We start from the raw sequence: 20496 nt of genomic DNA on the forward strand, positions 1-20496 counted from the left end.
CACACATGCCCACAGAAACATACCACAGTGAGAACACATAGGCCAGCGCACCCGAACACGTACACCCCTCCCCTCCTTCACACACACATATACACACACACACACACACACACACACAGAGCTGTCCTCCCCTCTACGGTGGAGAAACACACCGCAGGATGTGAAGTAGCCTCCCGAGACTCTTTGTTAGGTGCGCATCGATCTGCATTGAGTGTGGACAAGGAGGGCCGGGGATCGATAGGTGGCCATTATGGGAGATGTGTGCAGTGGGGCCTGAGTGCAGCTGGGGCCCTCCCCGCTGTCACTACCTCCCTTGTCGTCTATTGGAGATTTTTCTCCACTGGAGAAAGGCTACGCTCCATAGAGGGAGGGGGGCACACCAGCTAGCGGCATCCCAGGAGAATACCACCACACCAGGATCTCTCCCTCCCTCTCGGTCTGTGTGTGTGTGTGTGTGTGTGTGTGTGGAACAGCTTGATCCTAAGACTCTGTCACGCACTCCCACTGCACATAGTCAGGGAGCACTGAATGTTCTATTCCTCTATCTTGTCAGACTCGGAGCGCAGAGAAAAACAGTATTACTGCATTTCCGTATTACAAAATGTGTGCCGATGACATAACTAAATGTGCCATAGTGTCTTTTTAGGTTTTAATAGCAAAATGTAGTGCCTGTGCCCTTTCACATTGCAATGCTGTAGGCCTTCCAGTTTGATATGACAATTAAATGAAGACACGTAATGTAGGGTAATGTTTGATCAGATGCTTTAAAAACCTCCACGTGGTAGCCTGTCGACGCTCCATCAAGAGGCGGAGATTGAAAACGTGATACATTTCAGGCGATTTGAGACCTGCAGACACTCTCAATAGGCCAGTAAAATAAACAAATGATGCAGTCCAAGTCCAGCCCTGCTCCAGCACCGTAGGAAAAACACCAGTGTCGCCCCAAGATTCACAATAATATAATTCGGCACTAAACTCAATTTAGACTTTTCTTTCTTCTCCACTCCTCCAGTGCAGATCTCACCACCGTCACTGGGAGCGGGATGAAAACTGTGCACTTGGATGACGTTATGGAGACGCAGTGACCATTAAAAGCCAGGCAAATGCCTTTACCAGTTGTTATGAAATGGAGCCGGTGTGCCAAGTCAAGGCCCGGCGGCTGCATCCCCCTGTTGAAAAAAACCTTCTCCAGCTGATCAAAGATCTAGTTAACTGGCTCACCCCTCTTTTGCTGAAGTGCTGCTGAGCTCGGACAGCTATAGTGAGCGGTGCCTGTTGGCTCGGCCGTCCACCGAACTATATAACAACTCCTACCTCCCCGCCCTTTAGTTGTGTGGCTGTGGGTCCTCTGTTGCAGCGATCTGGGTTCCTGGCTTTGGCCGGTGACCAGAGCAGCTAGTGCTCACACACAATACAGTACTGTGCTTCGTGTGTGAGTGAGTGAGAGCGAGGGAGGGGAGGGGGGGGGGAAGAGAGAGAGCGAGAGTCTGGCTCGTTTCGAGGCTTTATGAGAAGGAGCCCTCCACACCCGTTCTTCCATACTGGATTACAGGGCCTGGACTTCCTTGCTCCACATCCCCAGACTGCAACATTTCTGATGACTTTTTCCCCTCTCTCGCTATTTCACTGGTTCGGCAAAATACAGCCATTTTGGAGCCCTCATAGTGTAGCTCCCCATCCTCCGGGCTGATCCTTGTTGTTTGTAATCTCAGAGGAAGTCTACGGGCCGGGCAGCAACAAAAGTCACTGTCAGACTGCAACAAGGCTGCAGTACAGAGCTCCGGTCCGTGGAAGAGGCACAGCCGCCCCCTTTTAAGGCCTCGAGGGGTCACCTGGTCCTTTAACAGCTTGTCATTCTCCACAGCTGGCCCACGCTGAGCTGTGCATGTATGGTAACAGGGAGAGCCTCAGCGAGCCGCCGCTCCGGAGTGGCACAGGGAATTTGTTTAGGTTTCCCGCTGCCAAGATCCTGTCAGGAGTAGCCCCAAAGCTCCAGAAGAGGAACTGCAGACTGTTCAGTCTGGAGCTAGCTACGCCCTCTCGCCTGCATGCTCACGACTGCTGTGGGGATCATAAGTCTCCCCCACACTCTCGCTCGACAATAGCTCTTAACAGACTGCCTCAGTGCAATGGAGGAATTCGGGCAGTGTGGGTGCTAAACATCAAAACCAAATCAATTTAAATGATCTTTAGTCCAAGTACTACAGTAGTCACATACAAAGTGTTAAGTGTTTAAATTCAAAACATCTTCACAGGCTCCAGTTTAGTGTCGCCACTGTCCAGACATGCGTCAGACAATACCAAACATTACAGCACTTCACATATCTGTGAAGGACCCTTGTGTGTGACTCCGGGTCAGAGAGTTTGTCCCACTTTCCCTCTGCTCACCATTAAACGAGCCAGACTCTATAGTAGACACAGTAGGCCGGGAATGAGCCTCGTAACATTTCAAACCCTATGCTGGCCTACTAGAGTCGTGTCAAGCACCGGGACTGTCTTCATTTTGAGACAGTGTAGAGATAGAAATAGATGGAGAGGTGTGTAAAAAGCGGGGGGGGGAGGGGGGGGGGCTGGGGGCTACGAGATATGGAGAGAGGAAACAATCTCTTCTCAGTGATGAGGTTTGGATGGGCCACTGTCACATGCCACGTCGCTAGGGGGGGGGGGGGGGTGATTCCCAGCATTCCACAGCTTTAGGGGAAGTTAACCACCAACAAACTATGGCACAGAGAACCCCTCAACTGTCGGCAGCAACACTCATTCATGATTAGCTAAATTCACAGATGACAAACCTGTCTGTGGCTACATAGGAACAATACTTTAGTCGAGTTCTTTCTCAGCCGACACAAGAAATCGAACATTCCATTGCTGAGAATCGCTCAATAATATCAGAACATTCGAGGGCAAAGGGCTTTGTGAGAACACACATAAATATCGGAACCATTCAATAACTAGCTCTATACCGTCTCCTAAAGAAATCACACAATACCCGAGTGTCAAAGGAATTGCGACAGCAACACCATACTGTAGCCATTCTTAGCTCCAGTAGGACTCGCCTGATACTCTGTGGGTTTCATAACTCTGTGGGTTTCATTTGCTTAAAGAAATCACAAGATCACACACCCGACAATGAAAACGCCATAATACTTTCCATGAAGAAGACCAAGGTAACCACTTGCTTCAGACCGCACACAGAGTGAGAATCATTAAAGGCATGTGTTACACATCAGCTGCTGGAGCTGCTCACCACCTAAAAGCTGGGACTTCTGAGAGGCAAGTTCAAATGTTGCTTCAACCCTGAAGCAAACTCAAAGAGCAATCGGGAGTGGGGTAGAGTGATATTTCCTAGAGTTCAAAGTCATATGAGAAAGGAAGGCTAGAGTAAAAAAAATAAAAATATGTCCCGAGCACATAGAAAGGACAGAAAGTAAAAGAGAGGAGGAGGCCAGTTGGCCAGCCCCAGCCAGCCATATGCCAGCTCAGCTCAAATGTGGTTAGCTAGCCTAATGGGGGTTTTGCCAGGCGACTTGTCAGCCATAGTTTAGACACATGGACATCCTCTGTGGATGCACACAGTCTGTCTAGAGGCAGGCATACTTCAGGAACAGGGGGCAGGGCTGGGCAGGGGCAGGGCTGGCCTTGGCGTCATCATGCACATCCTATCAGTCTTTCCTGTTACCACCTGGAAGGGACTGATCACCTCCCTGTGGTGCTGGCAGGACAAACCCGCAATCTCATCCCTCTGGTCACAGTCTGGTTGGCCGTCTGAAATGAACACTGTCCTGCTTTACTGTGTGCCGTGGCCTATAGCCTAAAGTAGGGCACTGGACCAAAGCCTATTCACTTGTAAAGGTCACCAAACGCAACTTGACTTGCTCTGCCTAAACCTAATGAAAAGCTGTTCAGTTCTGCTTTATCTTTGCCATTTTAACTTGGGAATAAAACTGTTACTAGATGTTCCAAATGAGGAAAAACAGTGGAATTACACTTGATCTGACACTCGCAGATCGTAGGCCACATGCCACTGGTTACGTAATATGGGTGAGTGTGTTGAGTTTGACAAACAGGGTGAAGCCTTTGAAGACATTCCAACAATACAACGGTAAGTGATCTTCACTTCACCATGTCAGCACAAGGTAAGACAAGACAGAGGCTTGACACGGCTCTCTAAACTTAAACAAATCAACCACAAAACCCACTAAGATAAACAGTGGCATGCAACGAAAAAGACAAATGAAACCAATGAGCACCCGCTGCCTCTTAGAAGGACTCGGTCTGACCATTCCCGAGGTTTCACAGGGCCGACAAATTCGGGCTTACCCCAAAAACGTAAATCCGCCCTTTTTTTTGGCCGAGGAAATCTCCCAGTCAATTGATTGCAGATCCTCAGCTCTGGGAGAGAGAGCCCCTCAAACTGGGAGCTTTGGTCCTTATCCACATGCTGCATGCAGCCTCACTCAATCTTTCCCTCTCTCTGTGCCGCGGCAGTGACAGTCGCCTCACTCACAAGTCTCTCTCACATTCTCCCACTCCCTCCCTCGGCTACGGGTAATCTCTCGTGCCACCAGATTGGGCGCTCTTTTTTCCCCCTCCCGACATCATGTGAAAGTGGGAGAAAAAAAGTATTTTTGTGGTGTCTGTGTGCGGATTACCTAAGGCCTACAAATTCGCAGTGTGAATGGCTGCAACTCAATTACAGCAATGTGAATCAGGTGGCAGAGGCTAGAAATCACCCTCAGCATGACATGGGACAAAGACTACTTCAACCAGGGAAATTCTGGGTTAGATAGCGGTTAGACGGGACACTTGGTTTAGTTGCATCGGTTTTGTTTACGCTAAAGAAGCCGTCGCTAAAACATAGCGACTGTTTACTAATATGTCCCGCCACAAATGCAAATCGTAATTAATGCCAAGTTTCAAGGGGAAAACTGGAAATGTGACATGTGCCAGGCCATACTTTACCAAAAGCAACATGACATGAATTGCAGACCTGGATATCTAAAAAGACATTAATATCTTAGATGAATCCTTAAGAATAACAAAACTGTTTTGGACTGCAGTTAAGGATCCTTGCCAGGGCTGACCATTTAAAATGGGTTTTTGTCAAATATAATTGTAAGCAAAGACAAGACAGTGGGACTAGAAATCCAATAGAAATCCCAGGTCGCGCTTGTGGCTACGTTGGCTAGCTATGCTGATTCGCAGAAACGCGTCATTGGGTCTAGCGGTCGTCTCGCGCTGAACTGCGCATGTGAAGGCCATCAAAATCAAAGGCACTTCGATATCAAGTTGTTTTTGACTAAAATGAAACGTTTCAGAACGTAACTTTCACAGGGTTGAAGTAATAACATGTTCAACTACTTAACACATTGGTTTGAATCTAGGTTGCGCTTTTAGATTTAGAAAACATTTTCAACTAAGAGACACTAAAAGTTATTCCTTATCAACTCCTCAAACCGCAGCCTGGTCTGCATGGTCTGCTTCACAAGCATTCCCAGAAGTCTCACATGTTGCATTTCTTGGTTTAGAAACTCTGTGCTGTAAGCTAGTTTCCATGCTCCACTTCCTCTGGTATCCGGTGTCTCCAATCTGACAATTAGCTGCCCCATGCTAGGGCCCCATGTAACCCCCGACCTCACTTCCTGTCTCACTGCAGCGCTCTCTTCCTGTTTGCAGGTCTGGCCTGTGTCTGAGTGGAGTTCTGCTCGTCGTTCCTCTCAGCTGCTGCTGGCGCAGCGTGTCAGCTTTGCTTGTAATGGCTGGCCTTTTGCTGGTCCACTAGGTCCATCATGTCTTCATTTATGGAGGGGGGGGGGGGGGGGGGGGGGGGGGGGGGGGCTGGGTGTGAGGCTCGGAGCCAACGCTGATGAGAATAGACAGGAGTAGCCTGGGGTAATCACATCTTTATCCTTGCTGTTGGAGACCACGCTCTCGCAGACGCTAACCTCTTAACACACACACACACACACACACACAAATGGAGGGGCAGGTTGGACGGCTGCCAAACACGTACGTCTGCTTTTCAAATGGAACCCGATAGCCGTGACCCACACCGTTTGGCTCAATCGGGAGGTATCCGTCGCACGGGTTTGAAATGATAACACAGTGGGACCGATTGAGAGCACAGCTCCACCTGCAAGAGACTGGGCCCCTCAACAGGAGGCCGGATTTAGCTCTCAAAAGAAAAACATTCATCCACACCTGACGTTTTCTAACTCATTCTGACAGCGGCTCCCTGCCACGTTGGGCCATGAAATATGAAAGTGTGAATAAATGAGTGCGGAGGGAGTGAAGCGTTGTTACAACAGTCGTCTCCTCACTGGGGGTCATCTGGAAATGGCAGCCCTGTGACCAAAGTCATGAGCTCGCATTAGACAAACATAACGTGTTGTTTTAACCAGACCCGCTATACAAATACACACCCGCCCCCAGGCCATTGGCTCTCAGTGGTAAGCCCCCACAGCCATGGACCCTTCACATCCCAAAGGATGGCGCTGCGATCGAAAGATGCGCATTCACGCCAAGGTCACAGACCGCCATTGTCCATTCAGACCCTTCAAAATAAACAGGGAGGGTCATGCAACGCCACCCCGTGGAACCTCAAAACACAAAGATTAGGGTTGTCAGTAGAGACACACAACTCACTCCAACAGAACCTCTCAAACGCCGTGACAATGAGACAGAATGTGCAGAATATGACCGGGTGACGATAGGAGTTTCTCTGATTTACAATCATGTGAGAGGGATTTCAACTTTCACACTAGTATATATGTATATATAAAAAACATCCATACATACATACTGTTTTGCATTTGTCCTGCCATTTTCGTTCACTTTTAGTAAGTTAAGCGAACAGTATCAATCATAACATAATTAAAAAAGGTACACAATAAGAAGTATCACATTGGTCAAGCCATTAATCTGACCAAGCCATTGAAATAGGGAAGCTATTTTTTGCACCAATATTTAATTTAGTAAAGTTTGCCCCCGGGGCAGCATGGAAAAAATGGCAAGATACTAAATCATATTGTGTGCTTATAATTTGATAATGCTGGTAAATATTATGATGAGATTATAATTTCCCATGTGCCACCAAAATAATGAACGCTTGGTCACATTTTCAACTGCATTCACAAAAAGGTAAACCACAGAAGCTTGGTACACCTTTTCCTGCTCCCTTTCATATGCTAATGTTGAAGGCTCTGCGTTTTAACTGGCCTAGTTTGTAATAATTCAGGGCGACACCGGCGTTCTCTGCTTTTTGTATTTGTAGGGAGGAGAATAGGGGATAGATCGTATATCACCATGATCATAAATCAATTAGTCTCTTCGCCACCTGTCGTACAACGCAACCCAAACATTCCTGCCCTTGGGGGTGTTGCTAGACGATGATCACCACCACAAACCTAAAGACCCTGACCCTAACTAACCCCTCCCCCATCTGCCTTCAATGGTCAATATCCTGATTAATCACCCAAACACTCGTCTAATGAGAAGTTTTCAAGCGAGGCAATCACAGAAGAACTGCCTTGGTGATTTTTATGAGGGGTACATTGAGTGAGTGAGCAGCGCTGGGTTTCATTCATTCATTCATTTATTCATACATTCATACGCCCCTTGTCATTTGTCACAGTCAAAAGAGAGGAGAGGAATTGATGCAGACCTTGAAGGAAATTGCGGCTCAATACCCTGATGGCTTTTCAAAAGTGCTGAATGCACAGCAAACACCACACAGTGTCGTTGTTTTAAAATGGGAGCCCGGACGGATATTGACGCCTATTTGTATTGATGGTGCGTCAGGGGCAAAACACATTGTAGATGGAAATGCCTTAACTGTCGACATCTAGATGACCTACCTTCCAACAACTCCGTCCCTCTAGAAAAGTTGGGTTGTCTCATCTAGACAAACTTCCTGCTGTGCTGACTTGCAGTAAGTCAGTCTAACTAGACGACTGCACACAAGCACTACGCTGTTCATTCCAGCATTTCAGATCAGGATCTAGGTCTCAGAGGAAAGCTAAGGAAAACTCCACTGAATGGAGAAAAAAAAAGTCCTCTTCAATTTTTCATGATCTGTGGCATTTCAACAACTTTATCACGCACTGTAATGTCAAACTGCTTGGGCGCATGAGACGATGAGAGAGAGGGGGGGGTGAGAAAGTCTCAGAAGACTTCCGCTTAACAACTGCCTGGTGCCAAAACCGCTGCAAAGGGATTCTGGATATTTTCATGTACATGTTGGGCTTAACTGCTAGATAATAATATCCTTTTCACAGCGCCAGCTCCCCTAACAATGCTCCCCCCACCCTTTATTGTATTCACACATTTTGCTATTTGGAACAGATTCTTAAAAAGCAGCTGAAAAGATGGTGGCACTAAAAAAAATGTTTGGTCTAATCCTCCCAATCCTCAATGTGAGAACATGGAGAAAGTAGATTTGTCAAGCTTTGATTTAGCAGTATTATTTCATTATAAAGTGGGACTCGTAGCACGGCTTAGCTGTGTGAAATGGCTCAATCAGTGTCATGCGGAACACTGAAGTGGGGGGAGGGCCATCTGAAGACCTGAGCAAAACCAACTTGGCAGCATGTTAAAGACACAATGGTATTATACCTGTCACCTGTACCATATTCTTTGACTGCATAGTCTCTTCAACCGACACTTACCATTCACTTCCAGAGGACTTGACAGTGGAGAGCGATTTGGCTTGGGTTTAACAGAATCTAGGGCAGGGTGGTGGTGTATTGTGTAGCAATAACTGGGCACTGGAGGACGGTTTTTAATCAGACAAGCTCACACACGGAGCCTGCTGTAGACATTATAAGGTGGATTTTCAAAAGAACAAAAGCTTCCATGTAATTCTTTACACTGCTGGCGGGAAAGGGGGGGTGAAACAGAATCCAACTAGGAAGTTTATCTGCGTCACTGCCCTCCTTCATCCAAATTTGCTACATATGATTTTTTGCAATAATTTCCTTATCTCCTTGGTCAGATCCCCCAAAAAAATGGATATTTGAGGACCAAGGTCAGATCAAAGCTGAGGGAGGAGGATATATCTCGAGCCAAAGTCACTTTAGAAGGTACAAGGTAAAGGATGCAAAATGGCGAGTCCCTAAAAGGTTACTCCCCCCCCACCCCACCCCACATGGAAACGTTTACATTTGCATAAAGTACAAAACATTTTTAGCGTTGTTCAGTGCTCGACTTGGGCAGGATCTCACCGGAGCAGAGCACCTCAAATTTTCTACTGGTTGAGCGCCTGTTCCTCTTACAGAATATTTGCTCAAAAGTATTGTGGAACTCCTGCACCTAAATATACAACTGTACAGGCATTCCAAAATGAGTACCGGAACCTATTTCAGTCAAGCACTGGTTGTCACAATACTAAAGTTTGACTAATGATGCGATACCAGGCCAAGTATCACAATAGCGAGCATGTACTGTGATACAACGGGGTGGGGGATTATTAGCGTCCTGTGAGCCCAGCCCCCCCAGGACGCCTGTTCTCGTTTTCTATATGTACTGCATGTTCTTCACAAAAACCTGTCCCTGATATTCACACCAGTACTCAATACAATACATTGAATCTAACTCCAAACTGTTTACTGTATAATAGAATAGGTTACTGCAGAAAGTATGCAGAAAGGGTTGATTTGCTCATATCCAAAAGGCATCCCTGTGATCCCTGGCATCCCTGTGATCCCTGGCATCCCTGTGATCCCTGGCATCCCTGTGATTTGGCAGGAAGAATGGAAGGAATATACAGTCAGGTCCATATTTATTGGCACCCTTGATAAAATGATAAAAAAATACTGTATGAAATAAATAATATAAAGTACTGAGCTATATTGTATGCTACAATATTTTTGGAGATTGTTTAAGTAATATATATACAGTGCCTTGCGAAAGTATTCGGCCCCCTTGAACTTTGCGACCTTTTGCCACATTTCAGGCTTCAAACATAAAGATATAAAACTGTATTTTTTTGTGAAGAATCAACAACAAGTGGGACACAATCATGAAGTGGAACGACATTTATTGGATATTTCAAACTTTTTTAACAAATCAAAAACTGAAAAATTGGGCGTGCAAAATTATTCAGCCCCTTTACTTTCAGTGCAGCAAACTCTCTCCAGAAGTTCAGTGAGGATCTCTGAATGATCCAATGTTGACCTAAATGACTAATGATGATAAATACAATCCACCTGTGTGTAATCACGTCTCCGTATAAATGCACCTGCACTGTGATAGTCTCAGAGGTCCGTTGAAAGCGCAGAGAGCATCATGAAGAACAAGGAACACACCAGGCAGGTCCGAGATACTGTTGTGAAGAAGTTTAAAGCCGGATTTGGATACAAAAAGATTTCCCAAGCTTTAAACATCCCAAGGAGCACTGTGCAAGCGATAATATTGAAATGGAAGGAGTATCAGACCACTGCAAATCTACCAAGACCTGCCGTCCCTCTAAACTTTCAGCTCATACAAGGAGAAGACTGATCAGAGATGCAGCCAAGAGGCCCATGATCACTCTGGATGAACTGCAGATATCTACAGCTGAGGTGGGAGACTCTGTCCATAGGACAACAATCAGTCGTATATTGCACAAATCTGGCCTTTATGGAAGAGTGGCAAGAAGAAAGCCATTTCTTAAAAACATCCATAAAAAGTGTTGTTTAAAGTTTGCCACAAGCCACCTGGGAGACACACCAAACATGTGGAAGAAGGTGCTCTGGTCAGATGAAACCAAAATTGAACTTTTTGGCAACAATGCAAAACGTTATGTTTGGCGTAAAAGCAACACAGCTCATCAGCCTGAACACACCATCCCCACTGTCAAACATGGTGGTGGCAGCATCATGGTTTGGGCCTGCTTTTCTTCAGCAGGGACAGGGAAGATGGTTAAAATTGATGGGAAGATGGATGGAGCCAGGACCATTCTGGAAGAACCTGATGGAGTCTGCAAAAGACCTGAGACTGGGACGGAGATTTGTCTTCCAACAAGACAATGATCCAAAACATAAAGCAAAATCTACAATGGAATGGTTCAAAAATAAACATATCCAGGTGTTAGAATGGCCAAGTCAAAGTCCAGACCTGAATCCAATCGAAAATCTGTGGAAAGAACTGAAAACTGCTGTTCACAAATGCTCTCCATCCAACCTCACTGAGCTCGAGCTGTTTTGCAAGGAGGAATGGGAAAAAATGTCAGTCTCTCGATATGCAAAACTGATAGAGACATACCCCAAACGACTTACAGCTGTAATCGCAGCAAAAGGTGGCGCTACAAAGTATTAACTTAAGGGGGCTGAATAATTTTGCACGCCCAATTTTTCAGTTTTTGATTTGTTAAAAAAGTTTGAAATATCCAATAAATGTCGTTCCACTTCATGATTGTGTCCCACTTGTTGTTGATTCGTCACAAAAAAATACAGTTTTATATCTTTATGTTTGAAGCCTGAAATGTGGCAAAAGGTCGCAAGGTTCAAGGGGGCCGAATACTTTCGCAAGGCACTGTATCAAAATGATTAGCACCCCTCTTTTCAATACTCTAGCATTCTCCCCTTGCGAGGATAACGACACTGAGCCTTTTTCTAAAATGTTTTATGAGATTGGAGAACACATGAGGAGGGATCTTAGACCATTCCTCCATACAGAATCTTCCCAGATCCTTGATATGCTTTTAAAACTACTGGCAGGCCACTAACAAAAACCTGGTAAGTTGACCAATACGCTATGCACAAATTTGGTCGGCGCAGGAAGAGCGGAAAGGGGATAGATGGCCTACTCAAAGAGATACAGTACGCTTGGAAGGTAGGATGCATATGCCTTACCAATGTATTTCTAAGCGCTCTTTTTCTGGTGTTAGTTCAGTTCTGTTTGGTCCTACATTTTCTACGTTGGGAGCAGTGCGTGTGTGTGAGAGATGGTATAGTTATCTGAATAGCAGGCTAAAGATTGTTTCATATAGGTGCGTTTTCCCTTACTGACAAAATGACACGCAGATCATTATGCATTTACAGTCATGTCCATATTATTGGCACCCTTGATAAGAGATTATCTATCAAGGGTGCCAAAAATTAGGAAACATTTGAAAAGATAGGCACGAAACAGAATATAACAAACAGAAAAATATAACGATTTCTTTATTAAGATACTCTAGCTTAGAATTACATTGATTAGGCATATGCATCCTACCTTTGAGTAGGCCATCTATCCCTTTTCCACTCCTCCTGTGCCATCCAAATGTGCATCCAAATGTGCATAGCCTATTGGTCAACTTACCAGATTTTTTGCTAGCTAGGTAACATGACTAAACATGGTTGTTTGTTATCAAAACCAACAATTAGTGGCCTTCCAGTTGTTTAAAACCGCACGCGACATGGTCTATTCAATGACATGAAATGGGTGTGAATTGAAGTAGAAAGGGGAAAAGATAGCTCGGATGATATGGGGCACAGCTTTTGAATGGCTTGGGCTAGAGACACGCGGTTTTCAACTATGTAAAGGTGCAAGCACAACTGTCACTGTGCTCTTTTTTCACTCTATGGCTGCGTGACAGAGAAGCCTAGACAGACTGGCCTGGGCTCTTTTTTCACTCTATGGCTGCGTGACAGAGAAGCCTAGACAGACTGGCCTGGGCTCTTTTTTCACTCTATGGCTGCGTGACAGAGAAGCCTAGACAGACTGGCCTGGGCTCTTTTTTCACTCTATGGCTGCGTGACAGAGAAGCCTAGACAGACTGGCCTGGGCTCTTTTTTCACTCTATGGCTGCGTGACAGAGAAGCCTAGACAGACTGGCCTGGGCTCTTGGTTCTTACAGGCAAAATTAAAAGTAGTGCATCTACTTCGCTCACGCCGCGAGCTGCTCCAATAATTAAACACATTTAACAACAGAAGACTCATCACCGTCTGTACACCCCAGCTCGCCATCACGGCTAAATGACATTTTAAAACGGATGGAGATGAGCAGAAAGAGAGGACGGAGAAGCAGGTGAGTAACGGCTGGTAGGGGATGCGTCTGGCTGATCACAGCTGATTTTGGATGAAGCACTCATTCTGATCTGACATATCTGACACCACGCTCTGAACTTGGTTTGATATTCTCATTGTAGAACGAGTAGGGATGATCTCGATATGAGAAACAGACCACCCCTCCCATTCCCAAACATTTTTCTTCAGATCTACACGATTCACGTGGATGGCCTATTTTGAGATCAAAACAGAGAATATTGCTGAAGGCCAAGCATCCCTGAAGGCCAATAATATGTATTTCTGCACAGAGGAATTGGGGAAGAATCTAACAGTGAACTGTAAACAAGACAGTACACAGTTAGCTGGTAATTATAAGTTGGCGTAAAGTAGAAGACAACGGTCAAAAAGTACAAATAGTTAGACAAATTTGGCCTGGCGCAGAGTATCCACGGGCTGACTGAGATAGAGGGGGTTGGGGGTTAAGTGCACCAAGTTGACCTCTATGGGTCAATAGGTGATGGCTACATTTATCATACCTCTGCTAGCTTCCAAATGAGAACCAAGGAGGCTGCTTTCTCTATAGAATTTCAACCGCATTTTTACATCAACCTCTACGCTAATGAAGACTTACTACAGGCAACCAGATGCCCAGTGTTTATGAGAGAGAGACAAATATTGGAATCCCTGAATGGAAAAACATGCCATGCTGGCTTCAGGCAAAAGCAATGAAACATTGCGTCAGTTTGACGATTTAATGACTGTGGTCTGGATCATATCAGAAGTTTAAATACCTGCCAGAGTCAATATAAAGCCCAGTATTTCATGCTTCATGAGGGCAGTTAAAATTCAATTTGGCTTGATAGGAAAACAATGCCGGGGGTGTGTGTTGTGGTGAGTGCTAGTTACAACACAATGTCTAGCTGTCCAAATGAACCAATGGGAGAAATATAGTGAGAAATAGATTTGGGAAATGCTTATCAGAGAATACCCCACCCCTCGGGGACCTTCCCACAGAGCATCTCAGAACAGAGTGCAGCCCCAAAATGGTTGCTGCACTGCAGATGAGTAGAGCGAGTGACTACTGAAAGCTAGGGGCCAACTGAGGATGACCGCATCCTGTTGTACGATGTGGGAACCGCCAACACTGGGACAATGGAGAGAGACTTGCTCACGCTAGAGAAATCCACCCTCGCCGAAGAGATGGCAAGAATTCGACAAGCAAAACAAACATAGCGTTCGTTTCAGCTCCCGTTTCATAAGTTGTGTGTGGGCCGAAAATTCCTTGGTGATTGCAATTATCAAACGAACACAAAACGCATTCAATTTTGGCATTCCACTCTTTCATAAGAGTCTGTCCAGCCTTGCCTAACACCTAGAAAAGATACCGTTTTCAGAGGGGCAATTAGCTCACATGTATTTCCATTAGGTCACATCTATTTTTCGTTGTTGCCGCTATTCTATTCAGGCTAAATATAATTGTACTAAATAAGAGTACTGCAACACATTATACGGTAATGGAGCACTCCAACACAACATAACTACCAGGTCAATCTCACAGAAAAATCATAACGTTGACAATAACACAAATATTTGCCATAGGGCTACTCCTGGGTCTGCTGTTAAGGTCTACAAAGACAGTGTGTGGACTGGACAGCCATGGAAAGTAGGTGACACTCTTCATCAAATAGGCCTATGCATATAAAACCTTCACACCCTTTAAACCTTATGAAACAAGACACATCGTAACAGTCCTGCTCAGCTCAGACTCCCTGATCATCAACACTTGTGCTCAGCAAAATCATGTTGACATAACATAGGATTCTAGTGTTTGCTGAACACAGTCATGTAAGCTACTGAAAATGTCACAAGCTAAACAGAGCAAGCCTCTCAAGATACATACGAGTTGTAGGGAAACATACATGGAGCTACAGATGAGACAAAGATCGCCTTATATTAGGGCGGGAGCAGCAAGTTAGAGGCAGAGAGGGCTTTGACAAACGAAGAGTGGCTGGTGTGTACATAGCGAAAGACGTTGTGGAAATAGCCCCGGAACACAAAGCAGCGAACACCTCCTGGAGCACCCCCACCACATTTCACACACGCAGGACGCCAAACTACACGCTTGGGGTTTCCACCTTCATTTGGCTGAAAATGAAACTCGGACAGGAACTAAAGCAATTTTTAACTCCCTCCCGCTCGCTCGGTCTCTGATAATGCACCCAGTCAATGGACTGTGGGTCTATTTAACTGCAGGCAGCCCACAGCACAGTCATACATAATGAATGGTAACTCACACGAAAGCCTAATCACCATTGTGCCGTCACCCAGCAGAGAAGATTGCTTGTTTAATTTACTGCGCCGCATAAGTCTCAGTTCTGCCCAATTTAGTTTAGCAATTTCGATGAGTGAGTACTCCAGGTATTTATCAATATGCCTTTCTCCCAATGCCACGAATCAGTAAGAATGTAAAGGCTAATGTGCCTGCTGCAGTGTGTGTGTGTGTGTGTGTGTGTGTACATTACATGGAGAAAACAACACGTTCTCTGACAAGAAACCACAGGACAAAGGCTGGGTGAAATAAACTCATCAACACTAAGACTGCAATAAGACATATACACTACATAACCAAAAGTATGTGGACACCTGCTTGTCGAACATCTCATTCCAAAATCATGGGGCATTAATATGGAGTTGGTCCCCCATTTGCTGCTATAACAGCCTCCGTTCCTCTGGGAAGGCTTTCCACTAGATGTTGGAACATTGCTGTGGGGACTTGCTTCCAATCAGCCACAAGAGTATTAGTGAGGTCGGTCACTGATGGGCGATTAAAGCCTGGCTCGCAGTCAGCATTCCAATTCATCCTAAAAGGTGATCGATGGGGTTGAGGTCAGGGCTCTGTGCAGGCTAGTCAAGTTCCTACACACCGATCTCGACAAACCATTTCTTTATGGACCTCGCTCTGTGCACGGGGGCATTGTCATGCTGAAACAATAAAAGGCCTTCCCCAAACTGTTACCACAAAGTTGGAAGCAACAGAATTGTCTAGAATGTCATTGGATGCTGTAGCGTTAAGATTTCTCAAACCATGAAAAACAGCCCCAGACCATTATTCCTCCTCCACTTTACAGCTTGCACTATGCATTCGGGCAAACAACCGCCAAACCCACTGCTTCAAATTCCAATGGTGACAAGCTTTACACCACTGCAGCCGACGCTTGGCATTGTGGATGGTGATCTTAGGATTGTGTGGCTGCTCGGCCATTGAAACCCATTTCATGAAGCTCCCGACAAGCAGTTATTGTGCTGATCTTGCATCCAGAGCCAGTTTGGAACTTGGTAGGGAGTATTGCAACAGAGGACAGACCATTTTTACACGCCACGCTCTAGAGGTCGACCGAATATGATTTTTCGACGCCGATACCGATTATTGGAGGACCAAAGAAAGCCGATGTCGATTTTTTAAAATGTATTTGTAATAATGACAATTACAAAAATACTGAATGAACACTTATTTTAACTTAATATAATACATCAATAAAATCAATTTAGCCTCAAATAAATAATGAAACATGTTCAATTTGCTTTAAATAAATGCAAAAACAAACTTTTGGAAAGTAAAGTAAAGTAAAAGTGCAATATGTGCCATGTAAGAAAGCTAAGTTTCTTGCTCAGAACATGAGAACATATGAAAGCTGGTGGTTCCTTCGTTTAGGTTGTAGTTATTATAGGAATTATAGGACTATTTCTCTCTATACGATTTGTATTTCATATACCTTTGACTATTGGATTTTCTTATAGGCATTTTAGTATTGCCAGTTTATCAGTATAGCTTCCGTCCCACTCCTCGCTCCTACCTGGGCTCAAACCAGGAACACATCGACAACAGCCACCCTCGAAGCAGCGTTACCCATGCAGAGCAAGGGGAACAACTAGTCCAAGTCTCAGAGCGAATGACGTTTGAAACGCTATTAGCGCACACCCCGCTAACTAGCTAGCCATTTCACATTGGTTACACCAGCCTAATCTCGAGAGTTGATAGGCTTGAAGTCATAAACAGCATTGCGAAGAGCTGCTGGCAAAACGCACGAAAGTGCTGTTTGAATGAATGAATGCTTACGAGCCTGCTGTTGCCTACCATCGCTCAGTCAGAGCAGTCTATCAAATATCAAATCATAGACTTAATTATAACATAATAACACACAGAAATACTAGCCTTAGGTCATTAATATGGTAAAATCCGGAAACTATCATCTCGAAAACAAAACGTTCATTCTTTCAGTGAAATACAGAACCGTTCTGTATTTTATCTAACGGATGGCATCCATAAGTCTAAATATTCCTGTTACATTGCACAACCTTCAATGTTATGTCATAATTACGTAAATTTCTGGAAAATTAGTTCGCAACGAGCCAGGCGGCGCAAACTGTTGCATATACCCTGACTCTACGTGCAATGAACGCAAGAGAAGTGACACAATTTCACCTGGTTAATATTGCCTGCTAACTTGGATTTCTTTTAGCTAAATATGCAGGTTTAAAAATATATACTTCTGTGTATTGATTTTAAGAAAGGCATTGATATTTATGGTTAGGTACAGTCGTGCAACGATTGTGCTTTTTTCGCAAATGCGCTTTTGTTAAATCCTCCCCCATTTGGCGAAGTTGGCTGTCTTTGTTAGGAAGAAATAGTCTTCACACAGTTCGCAACAAGCCAGGTGGCCCAAACTGCTGCATATACCCTGACTCTGTTGCAAGAGAAGCGACACATTTTCCCTAGTTAAAATCAATTAATGTTAGCAGGCAATATTAACTAAATATGCAGGTTTAAAAATATATACTTGTGTATTGATTTTAAGAAAGGCATTGATGTTTATGGTTAAGTACACGTTGGAGCAACGACAGTTATTTTTCGCGAATATGCACCGCATCGATTATGCAGGACACGGTAGATAAACTGGTAATATCATCAACCATGTGTAGTTAACTAGTGATTATGATTGATTGATTGTTTTTTATAAGATAAGTTTAATGCTAGCTAGCAACTTACCTTGGCTTCTTACTGCATTCGCGTAACAGGCAGTCTCCTTGTGGACTTCAATGTAATCAGGTGGTTAGAGCGTTGAACTAGTTAACCGTATGGTTGCAAGATTGAATCCCCGAGCTGACAAGGTAAAAATCTGTCGGTCTGCCCCTGAACGAGGCAGTTAACCGACCGTTCTTAGGCCGTCATTGAAAATAAGAATGTGTTCTTAACTGACTTGCCTAGTTAAATAAAAGGTGTAAAAATCTATATAATAATCAAATCTGCCAAATCGGTGTCCAAAAATACCGATTTCCGATTGTTATGAAAACATGAAATCTGCCCTAATTAAATCAGCCATTCCGATTAATCGGTTGACCTCTACTACGCGCTTTAGTGCTCGGCGGTCCCTATCTGTGAGCTTGTGTGGCCTACCACTTCCTGGCTGAGCCGTTGTTGCTCCTAGACGATTACACTTCACAATAGCTGCACTTACAGTTGACCGGGGCAGCTTTAGCAACGCAGAAATTTGACAAACTGACTTGTTGGAAAGGTGGCATCCTATGACAGTGCCACACTGAAAGTCACTGAGCTCTTCAGTATTATTTTTTAAATATAACTAAGTAAGGCCATTTTACTGCCGATGTTTGTCTATGGAGATTGCATGGCTGTGTGCTCGATTTATACACCTGTCAGCAACGGGTGTGGCTGAAATAGCCGAATCCACTCATTTGAAGGGGTGTCCACATACTCTCGCATATGTAGTGTAGTTGTTGGAACAGTATATTGCATGGTCATTCATGTTAACCAAAAACTAAAGAAAATCGTGTTGGTGTGTAATAACACATAGGATACTTACACAACCTAGGCTGATGGCAAGACACACTGTGTATTAGGATCTACGTCACTTACACAGCAAGTCTCTCATCGGCTTGTTAAATCATGTCAGCTGACATGGTCAGACATCACCACAGGCAGGGTGAAAGCCTGTACCCATTCTGCCCATTAAAAGACTGATGTGGTCCGAGTCTGGCCACTGGAGGCTTAACTTAGCTCCGCTCTGGATCCTTGCACTGGAATCTCATCAGTTTAGCGAACAACAGCAGCCTCTCTGAAGCAGTGTACCATGACTGAGATCCAGAGCGATGGGATGGCTTCTCCCCGGCTCTGCTGTGTTGACAGACCATAGAGGCAGTGGAAGCAGCAGCAGGCAGCAGCTCACAAAAGAGGTTTGGCTGAAGTGAGCAGGGCACAGCACACAGTATGATAATGACACTATGAGCTGAGCTCTTCAGTTTGCCCTAGCAGAAGCAGCAGCCAAAGCATTATCAGATCTGTTCTGGGTCATTATCCTCCCGTTCACACAGATCTGGCACCGGCCTCATCTAATGTGCAGGCAGGAAGCAGAGTGATGCCGCCATCTATGCCCGCCTGGCACCCGCCAACACGGCAGGACCTGTTATACAAAGAAAAGGTCCATGCAGGACGTCAACCAGATAATCTGTCAGTGTCTCTGCCTTGACAGAAGCCCAGAGGTACAATTTCACAACGACAAAAGTGATTGACTGACCAAAAAGTAAAAGGTCCCTAGAAATACATGCACAAGGAAACAGAGACATACTGTGCAAGCTACATTGTGTTAGATTCGTAGGACCATTTCCTGGAGGAGAACATTTGCTAGCTGGTGTAGTAAGTACCCTGTGCTGAAGTGACCCCAGGCCGCCAGGCTAGCTGTTGGCAGGAGGGGGTTAACTCCTCAGACTGTGCAGTGGAGCTGCTCTAACAAGAATATTAAAGGCATGTCCCTGGGTGCTGACAGAGAGCACCGAGACAGGGAGAGGAGGGAGGAGAGATGGGGGGAGAGAGAGAGCGAGAGAGAGAGAGAGAAGGGAAAGCGAATGAGAGCATGTGGTGGTGGTGGTGGTGGGAGGGTGAATACGATTTTCAATGACAATGTGCTTAAGATCCCAGTTTCAATGAACGAACATATCATCCGTCAACGTTAATGTCAGTGTCCAGGGGAAAATGAAGGGAAATGGAATAGAAGCCATTCATTAGGAAAGGGGCAGGAGAGCCCAAAGCGGCCAGTCTCGCCCCGCTGATAGCCGCCCCGGGAAAATAAATATATACAGAGACCATTATTAATTGTGCATTTCCGAGGTGGCAGGCCAGGCACGATAAAAGGTTGGTTCTCATGCTACAGAGATATTATTAGACTAGCTGCCTGGGCTGGAATCGGTTAGTATTGTACAACTACCAGGGGCTGTCAATGGGAATGAAGACGAGGTTTCACTGCCTGCCTGGAGTGGCTGACTGGCTGCCTGGCTGGAAGGAGAATGGGCCTGGCTCTTTACAGCAACGTGGATGTACTCAGTGGAAGCAATTGATACCATTGTTTTATGGATGGGAGGGGGGTTAACTGACGACAATAGAGCTCTTTCACTGGAAATGTCAGCCGTCAAGCTGAGGGACTGTCCGACTGGGCAAAAGAGACTTCTATGAAA

The 20496-nt window shown here is 45.1% G+C and overlaps 1 protein-coding gene across 16 annotated transcripts in view; it reads right to left on the reverse strand.

Annotated features, from left to right (window-relative positions):
* raraa (retinoic acid receptor, alpha a) overlaps positions 1-20496 on the reverse strand; it is a 217701-nt gene that overhangs the window by 182817 nt on the left and 14388 nt on the right. For 3 of the 16 annotated variants that reach the window (XM_090202166.1, XM_090202161.1, XM_036946443.2), the window contains exon 1: positions 4321-5931. The exons of the other annotated variants lie outside the window; for them this stretch is intronic. The gene's annotated coding sequence lies outside the window, so the exon portion shown is untranslated. Of the gene's footprint in view, positions 1-4320; positions 5932-20496 lie in introns of those variants that run through there. 16 annotated transcript variants of the gene reach the window in all.

This window comes from Oncorhynchus mykiss, chromosome 16 (assembly GCF_057628025.1).
Source record: "Oncorhynchus mykiss isolate SJ-2025 chromosome 16, ASM5762802v1, whole genome shotgun sequence".
Lineage (NCBI taxonomy): Eukaryota > Metazoa > Chordata > Actinopteri > Salmoniformes > Salmonidae > Oncorhynchus > Oncorhynchus mykiss.